A 16,625-nucleotide genomic window follows, 5' to 3' on the forward strand; every position below is an offset into this window, starting at 1 on the left:
TTAAAGGTCTTTTCCAACCAGAACAATTCTGTGAGTCAGCCCTACATGTGCATGCGCCTCCCAGTTACACTTTTCGCTCCTGGCTGACTTCAGCATCTTCCTTCATACCAAAATTGTGTAAATCCTTTTCTTCAATGCTTAATTTGTTCACATGCCCTCTTTGTTAACAGCACCAGTGATGCTGACCTTGGAGCAGTGCATTCAGAGATACAGGTTTTGGGCATTGTTCTACATAGTAAAGGGATGTCCACATATCCTGACTCTGCATAAGGGCTGAGGAAGTGCAGGTCAGGACTGCAAAGCTTAGAAGCATCTAACTTCAAAAGTAAAGAGAGAGGAGAAAGTCAGTCTGTTTTGCTACATAATTTTGGGTACTTGTGAAGAGTTGTATTTTCTTTATGTGGTGGGGAAATCAGACCCCTGCTAAAGTGAACGTGTGCAAGGGTGTTGGCTTTTTGGGAAAACAAAGTGATAGAGCATTCAGTGAGCAGTTAGTGAGGCAAGAAATGGAGTAGCTGTTTTGGGATATAACAACAAACTAGGCGGTTTGGATTTACTGTTGAGTGAAGAGAAGGTTGAAAAAAGAGGCCACCATCTTACTTCTCAGGTAATTCTTTGTTGAATATGAGCTACTTGTGGAACTTGCAAAGCCCATCATTTAAAAATTCATATCTTTAATAATGCTTAGGGTAGCAGCTGGCACACGAAACAGCCAAATTAAACTCAAACATAGCAGTGATGATTAGGAAAATTTGCAGCTATCCCCTAAATCTCTCTCTTTTGTCCTTGAGAACATGGTCCTAAAGTATAGGTTACAGCATTTCCGGAAGTGAGGACCATGGAGGTTTTAACTTTGCCAAAGTTATATACTAAGATATCAAATATATACAAAGAAATACATACAAAGACATACAAATAAAATTTGTATCTCCGAATTTTAAGCCCTATATGTTAAAGCTCTAAACTGTTCACCCACTGTCCTGGGTAGTCATGACCTTCTATTATCCAGTACATTTTGGTTGTATCTTTCTGCATTAAAAAATTGCCAAATTGTCCCATAAGCTGTTTCTTTCTGAGACTTGTGATTTTTTTGGCAACATGCATTAAATAGGGGATTTTCTTAATATTCTATATTTCCTTTTGGAAAAATATTTTTCTCATACCTTCTTACAGTCCTTGTTCCTTTCAGTACTTTTAGTCTTTAGTTAAAATTAACAGCTTTCTTTTCCCATATCCTTCTATGTTTTATTTGCATAATTAGAAATGCTTAATAAAAAAGCAGTGGGAGATGGTGAAGGGAAAGAGAATCACATTATTCAAAATCCAGGCTTTCCACTTTTGCAGAAAATCTCTTGGAGCTGGCTGATCGTAAGTCAACAATGCCTTTCTCTTACAAAACAGCAGATGTAATAGGATGTATAAAAGCTGAAAGAGACCTACCTCAGGTAATTCTTTCAGCTTAGCTTTGATGAAGTCTCAGGTAGACTGCTACTTCAGATGTGGGCTAACTGATGGAAAACTGTAAGAATGATCAGTGGTCCACAAAACTTAGTTGAAAAATGTGTTTTGTTTCATCTAGAGAGGAAGAGAACTGTAAGTCTTGAAGTAGGTTAAAAAACTATGAAAAAAAGAGTAAGAAATAGCCTATCTTTCGTTCTTTTGGGGAGGGAAAAAAAGGTAGAGGAATTGCATTAGATCAAGAGGTAGCTGAGGTACATACTAGAATAGTCTTTCTAGTGGGAAGGGTAGTCATGCATTGGGATAGATTGCTTGGGGAAGTTGCAAAACTGTTGCAGGTCTTTATTGGTCTTTAGAAAAATCCAACAGGTAGAGATGAGAGTCAAGCAAAATCTAATGTATCTGGCTGTTAAGAGTAGGAGTGGACCAGATTACATATTTTTTCTCAAATAAACTGGAGCTATTATCTGGATCATAAAAAGATGCCCCAGGCTTTGAGTAACATTTTACATCCTTATTCTTTAGAAGTGTGTTAGTCTCTTAAGTGTGGACATGAGAACTGGCTACAATAATCCAGTAATACATCTTTCTTCTCAGCTTATGCTTGGTATTTCCCTGTTAATTTATCAAGAAAATTTCCCTTTTAAGATACTAATATGTCAGCAACTGTTTCAGCTAGTAGAGTTCTGGATTTCAGTGCCTACACTTTACAGAAACATTGACTAAACTATTCTTTGTAACATTCCTCAAGCTAAAGTAGGTAATTAACTGTAGCTGGGAATATGACGTGTTTCATTCATGGAAGACAGACTGAATTTCTGGATATCACAAGTGCTATCTCATATGTCAAGTGAAATTGCTACCTACTGAGAAAGTTTGGACTTCTTCTCTGTTTGCATCCTTTACAATGCTGATGGTTTCTTTTATAACCCAAAGAAGTGTATTAATTCCTTTATTTGGCTTTGGACTCCTGAGCTATCCTGTACAGAGATACACTTGCAAGCATAATGCAGTGGAAAACATAAATTCACCTTTCATCCCTACTATGGGTGCCAAAACAAATATCAGTTGTTACTTAGTTTAGTGCTGCTAAGAAAATGTTCTGGTTATTGTTATGTCAAAGAGGCAAAGACTGCCAAATCTGTAAGAACAGAAATGTGCTTCAGTGAAGTATTTAAAACATGAAGGGCAAGATTCGTTATTAGACTCCTGAGGATATAAGGAGATCAAGAGGGGAAAGAAAGGCTAAGATTTGGAACTAAAATGTGACCCCTTGTCTGGGGTATGCTGGTGAGGCAAGTGGAAGGATTAAAGGAGGAAAAAGCAGGTTAAAAGCCTTAGTTATGGGAATAGAGGGGAAAATGGAAAGATGATGAAAGGTTCTGATGGGCTTTGTTAGTGTTTTTCTTGAAAGACTTTGGGGAATTCCTGTGCAGAGAAAGAAGCTGATGAAAGAATTTAAGTAGTGAGTTAACAGTTGCAAAAGAATATTTCATATGAGGATGTGAACCTCATTGTGTTAGAGAAGCAGAGTTTGAAGGTGAAAAGTTTGCTCCTAAGAAGGATCATAGAATTGTGGAATACAGTTGGAAGAGACCCATAAGAATATCCGAATCCAATTCCCTGCTTCTTGCAGGACCACCTGAAATTAAACGTTATGGCTAATTGCATCACCCAGATGTTTCTTGAAATCTGACAATCTTAGTGCCATGACCACTGCCTTGGGAGCCTGTTCCAGGGACTTCCTACCCTATCAGTGAAGAACCTCATCCTAATGTCCAATCTGAACTCCCCCTGATGCAACTTCATTCTGTTTCCTCATATCCTGTCACTTGTCACCAGAGAGAGGAAATCAGCACAGTCCCCTTTGCTGCCCTCTGTGAGGAAGGTATAGTAGACTGCAATGAGGTCCCACCTCAGCCTTCTCCAAGCTGAACAAACCAAGTGACCTCAGCTGCTCTCCTAAGTCTTGCTCTAGATGCCTTTTGCAGTCTTGGTCACCCTCCTCTGGACACACTCTAATGTTTTGATGTCTGTCTCATATTGAGGTGCCCAGAGCTGCACACTGTGCTCATGATGGGGCTGCACTAGAACAGTGCTCAGTGGGACAGTCACCCCCAGCTGGACCAGCCAGCTCTGCTGGGTGCACCCCAGGGCATAGTTGACCCTTTTGGCTGCCAGGCCACCCTGTTGACTCACTCAGCTTGCCATCAAACTGATAGAATTACTTGCTTGGAGAAATATTCAAAATTAATGTGAAGAGCCCATTTTTCCTTTTTATTTGAGACAAATACTTTCAGAACAGCTTCAGAAGAAGGTGCTGCTGATGCAGTTGATGCAAACTGGACAGACAAAAGCATATCAGGTACAACTGGAATAAAGCTCAGGCAAATTGCTTTGTCTTCCTTTGAGCTTACTGTACAGGAGTTGTTCTACGGGAAATGGAAAGAAGTAAAATACAGGTGAAATACAATAAAGAGAAAATTAGGATTCCTCTAGGCCAAATCTTACAACCACAAACACTCTGGAAATAGTTCATCACAGATACCAGAGATTCTTTAATGCATTCGCTGGTAGCCCAGCATACTGGAGGGGTATGACTTCTGAACAATCTGTTAGGACTTGTGCATTTGGCTCATGTGTCTGCTTGGGAATAATCTGTCCTTCCTCAGTGGCCCATGCAAATAATGAGGTGTCCGTAGTTTAGCATCTTTCCTCTAGAGCATATAATTTATATCCTGGAATCACAGGATTGTTAAGGTTGGAAGGGATCCCTGGAGGTCATCTAATCCAACCCTCCTGTTCAGAGAAAGGTTTTTCATTAACGTAGTTGCCCTGGGGCATGTCTGATTGGGTTTTGAGGATCTCCAGGCTCCACAACCTATGTAAGCAATCTGTTCCACTGATCAATCAGTAGAAAAGGTCATTAATAAATATCCTAAACGGCATTTACTCCTGGGCTACTTCACTTGTGGCAAGCCCTCAGCTGGATTTTGTGAAACTGATTGAAACCCTCTCACTCTAGTGTTTTGGCTTGTTTTCAGTCCACTGTCCACCTACCTAGTTTATATTCCATCAATTTGTAAAGGAAGATTTTACATGGGACGGTGTCAAAAGTCTTTCCAACTTTTTCAGCACTGGGCTTTTGCTTAGATGCTCTTTTGAAGACCCAAAGATCTTTTGGCATATTTGGATCCATCTCATCTTTCTAGTTCATAATTTGTGGTAGGTTAGCATGGGAGGTACTAAAGACTGGGCACAGATCCTGACATGGCAATCGAGAGAGTGACTAGTCTGTTTCTTATCTGGGGAGACAAACTAGTCCTGGATGCGCCCCAACTTAACTCAGTGCTGCCGTCCTTTTGTTTCCCTCCTGGGTTAGAATAATCAAATGTGTTTCTGGGAAAAAATGTGTCTCTGAAAATGCCTCACCAGTATGGTTTGTTCACACAAATCTACATTCTCCTCCTGAAGCTGAAGTTTCTCCAAGAATCATTTAAAGGTGGCTGCTTGCTATTTAAAGATCTAGCTCCCTACCTTAATGTGCAGTAGCGCCTCTTTTTCACACACTGTGAAGTGTCAGAGCCAAGTGCAAACGTAACAGTCTTCATGCTTGTGTAGCTTGTTATGAACTGCAGTATTGTAAATAGACCGTGTCACGGCATGCCATCTCTGTGCTATCACCCCTTGCTAACAAGAGTGAAACAAAATGTTCTGAGTACAGTTAGGTAATCAGAAGTTAGGACATTTCCCTTTTGTCACCCATAAAGTAGCTAAAAGATCTTTTTTACTGTTGAGCAAGATTTCAAAATATTTTGGAAAGACTAATGGAATAATTTTCCCTGCCCTGTTGTAGTAGGCTTCTGGCTCTGTCACATGGAGATCATTTCCACTTGTTAATACTCTACCAAGTGTTTTGAAACAAGAATTTGTCAGTAGTCTTGGTAGCTCACTTCAGTCAACAGCTTCCTTAGACTTTACAACTTCAGTCCAAGCTGTCCCTTTATTTTTGGCAAATAGGGTTTTGGCTCACTGGTCAATTATTCTCTCTGAAATTAAGAATTCTTTTGAAAATCAGATGTTATTAGATGTCATTTGTGGGGTTTTGAAGACTGTTTGCTTTTCCTCGTACTTCAAGAGCCTGATACTGTGAAATCCGGTCTATTTTTCATAGTCTTACCCACTAGAAACCAAATTGTTATTAATTGCTCAATTATTGTGGGCACCGTGGCTAACTCTTTTTAGCATTTAAAAAAGCTGACTTGCATCCTTGGGAAGAAGTAATCTTCCACATTGAATTAATATTATTTTTATTTAAATATAGAAGTACTATTAATTCAAAACTGTTTTAGATGCTGCTACTGTGCCAAGTATCATGGGAGTGATAACATGCTTAGGAATTCTGAACATAACAAATGACGTGATTATTTTTTTTAACAGCATGCCATCTTCCTGAGACTTAAACACTGCCCTGTCCGAAGAAAAGGAAATGTTAGTTTCTCAAAATGACAGTTTATAAATCGTCTGAAGTAGTTGTAGTGAGATAGTACTCATCAGCACTCTCCTGGTGACCCAGAGTTTACTTCCAGTCCAGCTGATTCCTATCGTGGATGTGCACTGAAAATGAGTCTTCAACAGTCACCCTGAATTATCTTTGCCATTTAAATCTGTGTTCATGCAATTTAATGTCAAGGTTAGCAAGGGATCCTGCAGCTTGGCAAGCCCCCAGGGACACAAGGGGTTTCAGGCAGCTGGTGCAGTTTGAGTGAGAAGCCCAGGTGCTCCGCTCAGGGCCCCTGTACAGACTGCCCAGCCGGTGGCCTTTCCTGAGGGACAGCAGTGCCGGGACGCCCGCTTGGATTTTGTTATGTCGCCTTCCCACTGCTGGTGACCTTTGCTGTTCCAGAACTCATCTCTTATCTCTGTTTCCTCTGATTTTGTGTAGGTGCTGGGATGGCTGGAGAAGGTGACGACTTGCAGTTGAGCTGAGGGAGGCGTGAAGCATCATCCATCCCCTGCTTACATTTGAGGTAGTGTGATAACTTTTCTCTTACCTGCAAGTGACTTTATTATGAATGTTGGCTAAGCAGAGTGATCAAGTAAGAGCTCTGCAGGTAATCCTCACAGGGCCTATGATCTGTTCCTACAGAAGGTGATGATGATAATATACAGTATACAGAATTCTTACTGGGATCCAGTTGTCATATTTTATTACCCTGAATGATAGACATATTTGAGTTAAGGCTGTAAAATTCAATCCTGATGTAAACTGATGGCTTCAAGCCCATTTTTACCAATCTCTAGTAGCCAGCGTTTGAGACAAAGGGTTTGGTAACTGCTAGAAGTGGTTGTCAGAGAAAAATTACTATGCTGTATTTTAATGAGCCATTTCTCATTTACAATGTTATTTAAAGTATTAATTTCTTAACTTTTAAAACACACAATATTGAAACAGATGGAGAAAAATGCATGTTTTTGCAGGGAGAGAGAATGGGAAAATGAAAATCAGGATGCTGGATATGGATTCTGGTTTAAATGACACTTAAATGACATCTAGTTTGAATGTGTGTATGTGATCTAATTCATATCTGCAGTGTATTACTGAAAGCTTAATCAGATTACGGTGGGGTAAATTTGAATCAATCACAGAAATACACTGTAGTATAAGGGATCTGGATGTATGATTGCTTATGCCTTGGAACTGGAAAGCTGCTATCTGGTATTAAATGGCTGCGTGAGACTTTACAGCTGCTATCTGTGTACTATAGCAGTTTTATGAGACTTAACTGGTTATTCATGCCTAAGTGTACATAAATTTAATGTCATTAAATAGAAGAGAAAATCTAGAGGCTTTTTGCTTTGATTGCAGTAACAATAGGTAAAACTTGCCAGTCTATATCTATGTTTTTAAAGTTTCTGAAACCAGGTGGTAGAACTCTTGATGCATTTGTTGCACCCTAGATCTCTACTTGGGAGGCTTGTCTGAGGATATACCAATTTCACTAAGAAAATAAGAAGGTCAGAGTAGTGAAAAAATGTAAAAATGCAAATAAAGTAGGTGCATCTTGGAGTCATTAGGGACCTCCTTAGCCAAAGCTTGCTTTGTTCTGGTTACCGTGCCTTCTCACACAGAGTTGAGTACCCCTAGAAGACAATTTGTGAATGACTTCTCTCATTTTACAGCTGAAGTATGGTAATACAACTATACAGATATCTGCATCTGTGCTCTTGTTTCCCTTGCTTTCCGTGCCCAGCAAGCCACTTTATCCCTAGCTAGGCTGCCTCTTCCCAGTTCCTCTCTGAGCAGTGGTGCAAGAAGCACTGCCAGCACTGGGAGCACAGCCTGGATGTGGGGTCTGCCTTTACCTCTGAGCTCCACCACAGGCTTACTCAGGGGTTCTGCCACCCCCTGTAACCTCGGTGTGTTTCAGGTTCCTATTTGTAAATAAAAGCTAATCATTCATAACTTGAAGAAGGGGCCAAATCATCACAAACCTTAAGAAGTGCTTTTACAAACACAGCACCTGTCATACTTGTTGTGATAGAAGCTGTGTTACCAGAGAAGAGTTCAAACCCTTTGCATTTAACCGTAGGCTTCAGAATTGGTAGTGGATTCCTGGATAGGAAAAACAATTTCTGTGGTGCTTTTTCACTTGGTATTTTCCACTAACTAGAGATAAAGAACATTTTGGCACAGAGAAGAGGAACCAGCTTACTGTAAGGGTAATGTGATTATAGGGGAGGGAAGATTATGCTGACTGGATACCTTCAAAAGGACATGTCTATAATTTATATTACCTAAGCCAAGTTAGTTTTAGATTAAGAGCTGGAAATGCTCTAACTGCCCTTACATAGATCAGTTAATGTCTGAGCCTTCATACAACTGCCTTTCAGTACACATCTGAAAATACCAGCCCCAGACTCAGTCATCTGGAGGCAAGTTTACTGCCTAGTTCTTCTGTGAAAGTAAGACATTTAATGCATTATGCACAGTGGGAAATGTTCATCTGTACATTTTCTAGGCTGCAATTAATAGTGTTCTACTCTGAATGAGGTTTTTGTTTATCCTAAATGAATACGTCACATTCTTTCCTTAAAAATTAAACAGATGCCTTGTTATTTCAAGACTAGGATACTGACCATAGATGTGGCAAGACTAATTTTTGCCACATTGACATTTACAATCCCTATGGAAGATAACACATGAGGCACAGCTTTAAATAGATTTTGACATTGCTGGTAGTTTTACTGAATGTGCTGGGGAAAAAAATTAGTAACTGGCCAAAAGAACAGAGAGGTTTGTAAATAACTGCTGTAACATATTCCAGTAACAGTAATTTCTTTAGCTATTAACACTTATCCAGTTACCAGGTCAGCACACATCTCTGCCTTTTAAATAAAGCTCTGCTAAGTGGCTTGCTGTGGAATACAACATACAGAGTACTGAAACCATTTGTGATGCTATGAGAGCCTGAGAAAAGCTAAGAGTACAGAAATAAAACTGACTATTCCTTCACAGTTCAGAAAAAAAATAGGAATACAGGGCTTCTCATTTTGAACAGCCTTTTAAAAGTTCAAGGAAGGGCTTGCCTGCACTAAAAATGTCAATAACACAATAAATGTAACCACTGGTTTAATACCAACATGCTGTAATACTTTTCTCATCATGCAGTTTGTTTGGTGATGTTAGGCTACTACAAATCAGATATCCACCATGTGTAGGTTATGTCTGCTAGCTTGAAACTGAAGTCAGATGCAAATTATTCAATCAGTCGTGATATTAATAGATCAGAGACATGTATACTTAACTAAAAATTAATAAAAAATTAAAATAATAAAAAAACACCTTTTTTTTTTTTTTTTAGATTTATGGCTGTTCCTCGTATTTTACTTCGTTAGTCACTATACATTTAGAAAGGTTTTCTTTTCTAGCATTTAATGATACAGTCAACAGTAGGACAATTTAATTTGCTGTTAAAAAATTTTAGTTGAATTGCACTGCTGTTGAGTCATCTGTAACTGCAGATTTGAAATCAAAGTTAAGATTAAGTTTGAACAAGTCTGACAAAGTCAGGTATTATGTCTTGGTAAAGGGCTACAGGCAGTTATATTTTATTAACTACTGTGTGTAAAATAGAAACGAAAGTAGGAATGTTAACTTTAAAATAATACTGTACAAAGTAATTTCTTAATGGTGTGTTTTGTTTTTTTTTTAAAAAAAGACTCATTAATAGCCACCTATATTCTGAGTAAAGTATCCTGTAAGTGTATTGTTTAAGAATTAGTTACAGAAAGCAGATTTTCCAGACTAAATATACTACAGTAAACCAGTGAGAAGAATCAGATTAGATAAATCTGTGGAAAGATATCCTCCTACATGTGGCTCAGCATGCTATAAAAATGCACTTCAGCAGTTCAGGTCTCATACTGTACATACTCCTGCAGGGTTTATTATGTGTGATTACTAAAAATATGTCCATATGGTCTGATCTTTTCCAGTAGTATGTGGGAAGTAAATCTGGATTTTGGAAAGGCTAAGCTCCGTGTTCCCACTTTGCTGCAGTGGTCCTGCTGTTAGCTCAGCAACATCAGACTGTCTTACTCCATCCACCCTTGGTATCGTACCCCATCCAGCCTCTGTGCCCTCTTCTGTGGAAAGCAACTGGTCCTTTTCACTGTGCTTTGCAACTCTCCTCCTTCCATCCCTTTTCCTCATGAAGACAGTTCCCCTCCCGCTTCCATCACTAGCAGACATCAGGAAATAGGAAATAAAAGGAGGGCAGCAAGGTGCTGGAAAAGCACAGATCCCTGTAGCTCCTTGCATCGATGGCAGCAGGAGGAAGCCGAGGCCTCCTCTGGGCTGGCAGCAAAATCTGCTTCAGGCAGCCCTCATGGCTTTAAGAGCCATTTCTCATCTTCTCTTCGCACAAGTGACACAGGCTGGATGGCATCATCTCATAGGCTAGATCTGGTTTATACAGTACATGCCATAAGTAAAAACTGAAGAATCCAATTTTCATTAAAGAAAGAAGTTCTGTGCCTTTTTTTCAGATGCTTTTCTGTAAAGCTGTACCACCATCTAATTTGTGCTGCAGCTCCTAGTAACAGATAGCTTCCAAACACACCAGTGACTTCAAAGTACTGCTCCCAGTAGGACAAATTCTTCAGTAAGGTAGTTGCTTCAAAAAATTGCACACTTCATGATACAAGTTTTCTGTCATTTCTGTAGTACAATACTTCAACTTTTCGGACTCAAAACTGTTTTCTAGTTTCTTTGTGAAATGTGTATGTAGATACAGCTAGCAACATCTATGGCAAGAACAAGCATCTGTATCAAAGGAATGTACATATATTAAGACTTAAAATCTTAAAAAAAAAATAATCCTAATACAGAACAAGAAGACACAGGAAAATTAAAATACAACTGCAATCTCTACATTTTGAGGACTTTCCTCCTCACTAAGAAGGAACAGCTGAGCTATTCAGGAGAAACCTGGCTGACCTGCAGTATGTGCTTTTTCTCTGAGTTTTATCAGTCTATCATTGAGTGTGTCTGAGACTGGAAGAAAGCCTGCTCTCCTAGGGAGATAAAAACTCCTTTCCAAGCTAGCCAAAACCAGACCCTTCTTAGCCAAGAAAGTAATATATAGACCACTGAGTAATCCTGCAATTAAGTGCTCTCTGCAGCCTGTAAAACAGCTGACATCTGTGTTCACTTTTTCAGCTATGAAAGGACTACAAACTTTAAGGAGCTTCAAGGGTTTTTTTCATATGTGATTAAAGCACCCTGTGTCAATTTATATTCAAAGCTAGCTGGTTGGTAAGTTGTAAAAAATAATTGCAGACTATCACTTTTAAAATCTCTGAAAGCAGCAACAGAATAATGTCTTCCTTCAATGAGCTATGAGTTGTTACTCTTTTTAGTGTACGAGTCCAGTCACCTGTTAAGAAGTCTGATTGCTGAAGAAAAACTTGGATGCAATAAGTACACTAAAAATCAGAACTAATGTATGCATCAGGACAATTCAAAACTCAGAGACCTCTGTCTGTTGCCGTATTCCACGATTTCAGTAATGTTGGGAAAATTATCATCTGTGCAGAAGTGATTTACCTAGTGCTGCCATACACTTTGAGCAGTCAGTCTCATCATGTGTATTGTGAGTGTGGTTGCTTGTGGAGGATTCAAGTGTGGTTGGTGAGTCTCATACATATTTTAGGAGCAGATGATATCATCATTAATGACTTTTTTTAAAAAAAATACTATTGTAAGGTTTTTCTAAACATGGAAAACTTTTATCTCTGCAAAAATGAAACTTCTTGTGATACTAAAGTTATGCATTGTAAGAACCACAAAAACAATCATGCTCTTTCCTTTCTATGCTGACAGTTTACATGTATGATCAGACAGGTGAGAATAAAAAGACTGCAACTGAGTCTCCAGTGTTGAGTGTTTCTGGGGCTAGTCAGGCTTCAGAGGAGACCAGGAGAGCACCCAGCAGGGTTTTACAGAACTCTTTGTGGCTTCAGTGCAATGTCCTCCCCTTCAGTCGGCTTGTTTTTATTGTGTTGTGTCTAATGCAAGTCCTAAGATCTGGCTTGGTATGGGACTTATTTTTGTGAACAGCTCTCATGAAATGTGTTTTAATCTGAGCAATATTTGTGGTAGTGGTAGGTGAAGGCTCAGGCTCTCATTTGCTCCTTGAGGCAAACGGCTTGTGAATTTTGTTTGCAAATATCTATTTTCTCATGGTTCTGTGTAAAATAATGATAACAGCAATAGAGGCATGTGAATGCACTGGTGTATTTTAGTGAAGAACGGTGGAATCTGCTCCAAAGTTTCACTTTCTTAACCAGGTGTGAAGGTGTTGGAGCTCCTGCAGAGGAGGGAGTCCTGATCTCAGTGAACACGCTTTCCATCAGCCAGCCCTGCACTGAACAGCTCTGCTGTTGGGTAACACATCCCATTTTGAGCTGATGGGTTCAGAGTTTGCGTATTTTATTTTTTATGTCTAAAAGCAAAGGGTGCCATGCAATGTGATTATTTCAGTCTCTGGCATTTAGTGGAGGGTGAGGTATACATCTACTACACCAGGGTTATTGTAGCTAAGGAGCATGGGTCATTCCTATGTGTGTAAAATAGAGCTATACACTTACTGAAAAGGCTTTGCTACTAGCTACGCTTACGCTTATCAGATAAACTGGTCTTTTTCTTAATTGTAGTTCTTTCTCTCAATACAAACTATTAGTTTGTTGTTTTGAGGTGCTTTTTAAATCCACAACAGCTTTATTTTGTGATGCTAAGAGGATTGGCAGTAAATCCACAAGACTCAGTTATGTTCTGTGTAGGTGAGACATTGGAGAGGGTTGCAGTCCATGCCTTACTCTGCTGCTGAGCTGTGTGCTTAGGCAGGCAAGATGCTTCTCTTCCTGTTGTCTCCATTTCCCATCCATAAAATGGGTAGTGCCACTGAACCCCACTGCAGACTGTTTCAGGATTTGCTGATGGAGAACATTGTCTGATAGCATTAGAAGACCTCTTTAGGAACATATTTGGCAAATTACCTTTAAATTTAATATGGCTCTTTCTGTTGCTTATGTTGCAGACACTTCTTAAATCTTCGTTGGTGGGTTTTCTTAGGAGAAATTTTGGGCATTGTGACTAAGCTTTTTAAGTTTCCCAGATGAATTTTGGATTGAAAGCTGTCATTTCCCTTTACCTTGCTTATTGCAGAAGGTAGTCTTCCCTGTAGTGCTGTGCTAGCTGCAGGTGTCCACTTGGAAGCTTAACTGGGATATACTCACCTTCACAAAACTGCTGACTATTCAATAGGTCACTAACTCTAGAGGTTATCAGGCATGGCTGTTCAGTTTATTCCCTTTAAAAATCAGGCTGGCTTGATCACCCTCTGTGCACTCCACTTCCTTAACAATCGCTCTCTCATCTCCCACCCAACTTCCATGTCTGTCCTGGATGCTGTATCGCGCATCCACTGACCTCTCCAATGAGGTAAAAAGGCTTTCCTCAAGGCTTCCCATACTTCTTCCTCATCAGATCTTTTGTCTTCTCCCCTGTGGTCACTGCCTCATGGGGTGGAACCTCTCTCTCTCATGGGGATACAAATGATCAGCTGAATACCAGTAAAGTTACGCCTTTGTGTTTCAGCAGAACGCTGGCACACTTGGTGTATTGGTGCATGCAAGTGCAGGCACACAAACCAAACCCTGCTTCTTCTCCCTCTTTCTGAAGAAGTGTTTCAGAAGCTGTGATAATTGAAATGGCTGAAGTAATGTTATGATACGATTCAAAATGTGATCTGGAAGAAAAGTCACTTATAAACCAAAGCAGTGTACCCAATGTATGTATTACATCAACTCTGAATACATTTGTTTAGTGAAATGAGCTGGTTTGTCTCCCTGTATTTGGAAATACTGGACACACTAACCTTGGAAAATTATCTGATTAAAACAATAACTCAATAGCATTCCTCCTACGTCTCTTGGCTTAAAAGGTGTCATCAAAAGCTGTATCATGAAAATGTTTATCAGAAGTGACTTGGTTCAGTATAAAGGCTCCAGAGATCCTGTTTGGATGGTATATAAAAATACTAATGTGTTTTTAAGCCACCATGGAAAGTGTGGACATGAACTGTTTCTGTATGTAAGATGCTTCATCAAAGCATGCTTTAGAGTTGGGTATTTTAATTTTCACATCTTAACAGTTCAAATGAAGGGAGAAACTAACTGACATTTTAAGATTTTATAAGAAGTTTGAGCAGAGATCAACTTTTCTTCAGAAGTTATTACTTACCTCATGCAAAATTGTTTTGGCAGTGTTGCATTTAACGACACTGAATAATCTCCCCTTGCTGGTCTCATTCAGTGTCTTTCAGCTTTATGCTGATTTACACAATTAAGGATCTAGCTCAAAATTTTTGTGTATGGCTATACAAAGTGTTCTGTGGAATTGCTAAATGCAGTACACTCCTTTTGCTAAGTGCCCACAGTTCATATATTCATATCCAGGCACAAATACAGGCTGGGGGAAGAATGGCTGGAGAGCAGTCCTGAGGAGAAGGACTTGGGGGTGGTAGTAGATGAGAAGCTCAACATGAGCCACCAGTGTGTGCTGGAGCCCAGAGAGCAACTGCATCCTGGGCTGCGTCAAAAGAAGTGTGGCCAGCAGGGCCAGGGAGGTGATTCTGCCCCTCTGCTCTGCTCTGGTGAGACCCCACCTGGAGTACTGTGTACAGCTCTGGTGCCCTCAGCACAGGAAAGGCATGGAGCTGTTGGAGTAAGTCCAGAGGAAGGACATGAAGATGATCAAAGGCCTGGAGCATCTCTGCTATGAAGACAGGCTGAGAGAGTTGGGGCTGTTCAGCCTGGAGAAGAGAAGGCTCCGGGGAGACCTGATAGCACCTTCCAGTACCAGAAGGGGCTACAGGAAAGGTGGGGAGGGGCTTTTCATCAGGGAAGATAGTGATAGGACAAGGGATAATGGTTTTAAACGGAGAGAGGGGAGATTTAGGTTAGATATTAGGAAGAAATTCTTCACTATAAGGGTGGTGAGGAACTGGAATGGGTTGCCCAGGGAGGTTGTTGATGCCCCATCCCTGGAGGTTTTTAAGACCAGGTTGGATGAAGTTTTGTGCAACCTGGCCTCATGGTAGAGTTCCCTGCTCGTGGCAGGGGGGTTGGAACTGGATGATCTTTGAGGTCCCTTCTAACCTTAATGAATCTATGATTCTATGATATATGTACAAACTTAAAGCACCACATCAGCAGAGAATAGAGCAAGGCAAGAGTGCTGGTAGGATCTTACAGAGGAGGTATGGAAAGCAGTTGCAGTCAGTCATATTCTTTATCATCAACAGAAGGCTTCTTAAACAGATAATTTTATTATAAATTATTATAACAAACATTTGTAAGTCGAATAGATGTGCTCATATGCTAACTCTGCATCAGTTTAAATGGGATTTAAAGTTAGCTTCACTCTGTAAATAACAGATGCAAATTAAACCAATTGAAATTGTATCTTAAACTGGTGTGAACTTCAGGCTTACAAAATCTCACCAATTTAAAATGCACTGTTTACTGTCATGGCTTCTGTCAAGCTGATTACTCTTTGAGTGTTGACCAAATGATAGTAAATATATGACTACTTGGAGTCATGAGTGGCCATCCAGAAATGCTGCTTCTGTCCTTTGTCTGTCATTTGCTAGCTTCCTATTAATCCAATATATAAGATAATGATTTCTTAAATGTCATACAGGGTTTGTTATGTAGTCTTTAATCTGATTAGGAGCACATGAATAATTTAGCATGTGATTAAACCATGTAATTAATTTGTCCCATGGTAATGGCCTGTTAAGTAGATTCATTAATCTAGCATAAATACCAGGGTCTTGAACTTAAATTTTACTGCTTCTTGATGGTATTCCTGGAGGAAATTGTTTTTTTATATAGATACTATTTAAAATGAAATTTGCTCCCCTGATTTTTTGAAATTCCTCTTTGAGATCTGAAAGGCATGTCTGAGTTCAAGATGATTGGAAAAAATTGAGGATGCTGGGTTCAAAAGTGCCCTTCTGTAACCAAACTTGGTTTCACCTGAGGTCAGCCAGTGCTTTATTATTTTGAAGCAGAGTTTTGGTTGTAGTCAAGTAAGTTATAAACAAAGATACTGGGTTATTGCCAAATGTAGCAATTTCAGGAAACTGGAAGGAGCAGAGTTTTAATGTTACAAAAAAGCTCCAAGATATGAGAAGCAGATTTATTCATAATGTGTGCTGAAACCAAACTGGCTATATTTGCCCAAGCAGTAGGCTTTTTAATTCACGTCGTAGGCAGGTAGTAACATACAGAGAAAACTTGCAAAGAAAATGCCGGCTGGAACAGGGGAACTGACCTGCTGTGCAGCACCAATCCAGCAGCACATATAAGAAGGTTATTTAATATTAAACATGTGAATGATACTGTTTATTTTTCCTCATGTTCCACCCTAAACTCTCATTAATATCACAAAGGTTGCTTTCCACTGCAATTCCTGTGCTTCATCATGTTTCAAAATTTCTGCAAGGTGCTAAGCACTCTGGCTGTGCGAGGAGAATTGCTAGACATATTCTCATGTTAAATACATGATCTTTCCTGCTTAAAATCGGATGTCTTTA

The 16,625-nt window shown here is 39.6% G+C and overlaps 1 protein-coding gene across 3 annotated transcripts in view; it reads left to right on the forward strand.

The window, feature by feature from the left end:
• Positions 1-16,625, forward strand: part of GHR (growth hormone receptor) — a 137,907-nt gene that overhangs the window by 37,159 nt on the left and 84,123 nt on the right. For all 3 annotated transcript variants that reach the window (XM_051641913.1, XM_051641912.1, XM_051641911.1), the window contains one exon: positions 6,404-6,488. The gene's annotated coding sequence lies outside the window, so the exon portion shown is untranslated. The remainder of the gene's footprint in view (positions 1-6,403; positions 6,489-16,625) is intronic.

This window comes from Apus apus, chromosome Z, assembly GCF_020740795.1.
Source record: "Apus apus isolate bApuApu2 chromosome Z, bApuApu2.pri.cur, whole genome shotgun sequence".
Lineage (NCBI taxonomy): Eukaryota > Metazoa > Chordata > Aves > Apodiformes > Apodidae > Apus > Apus apus.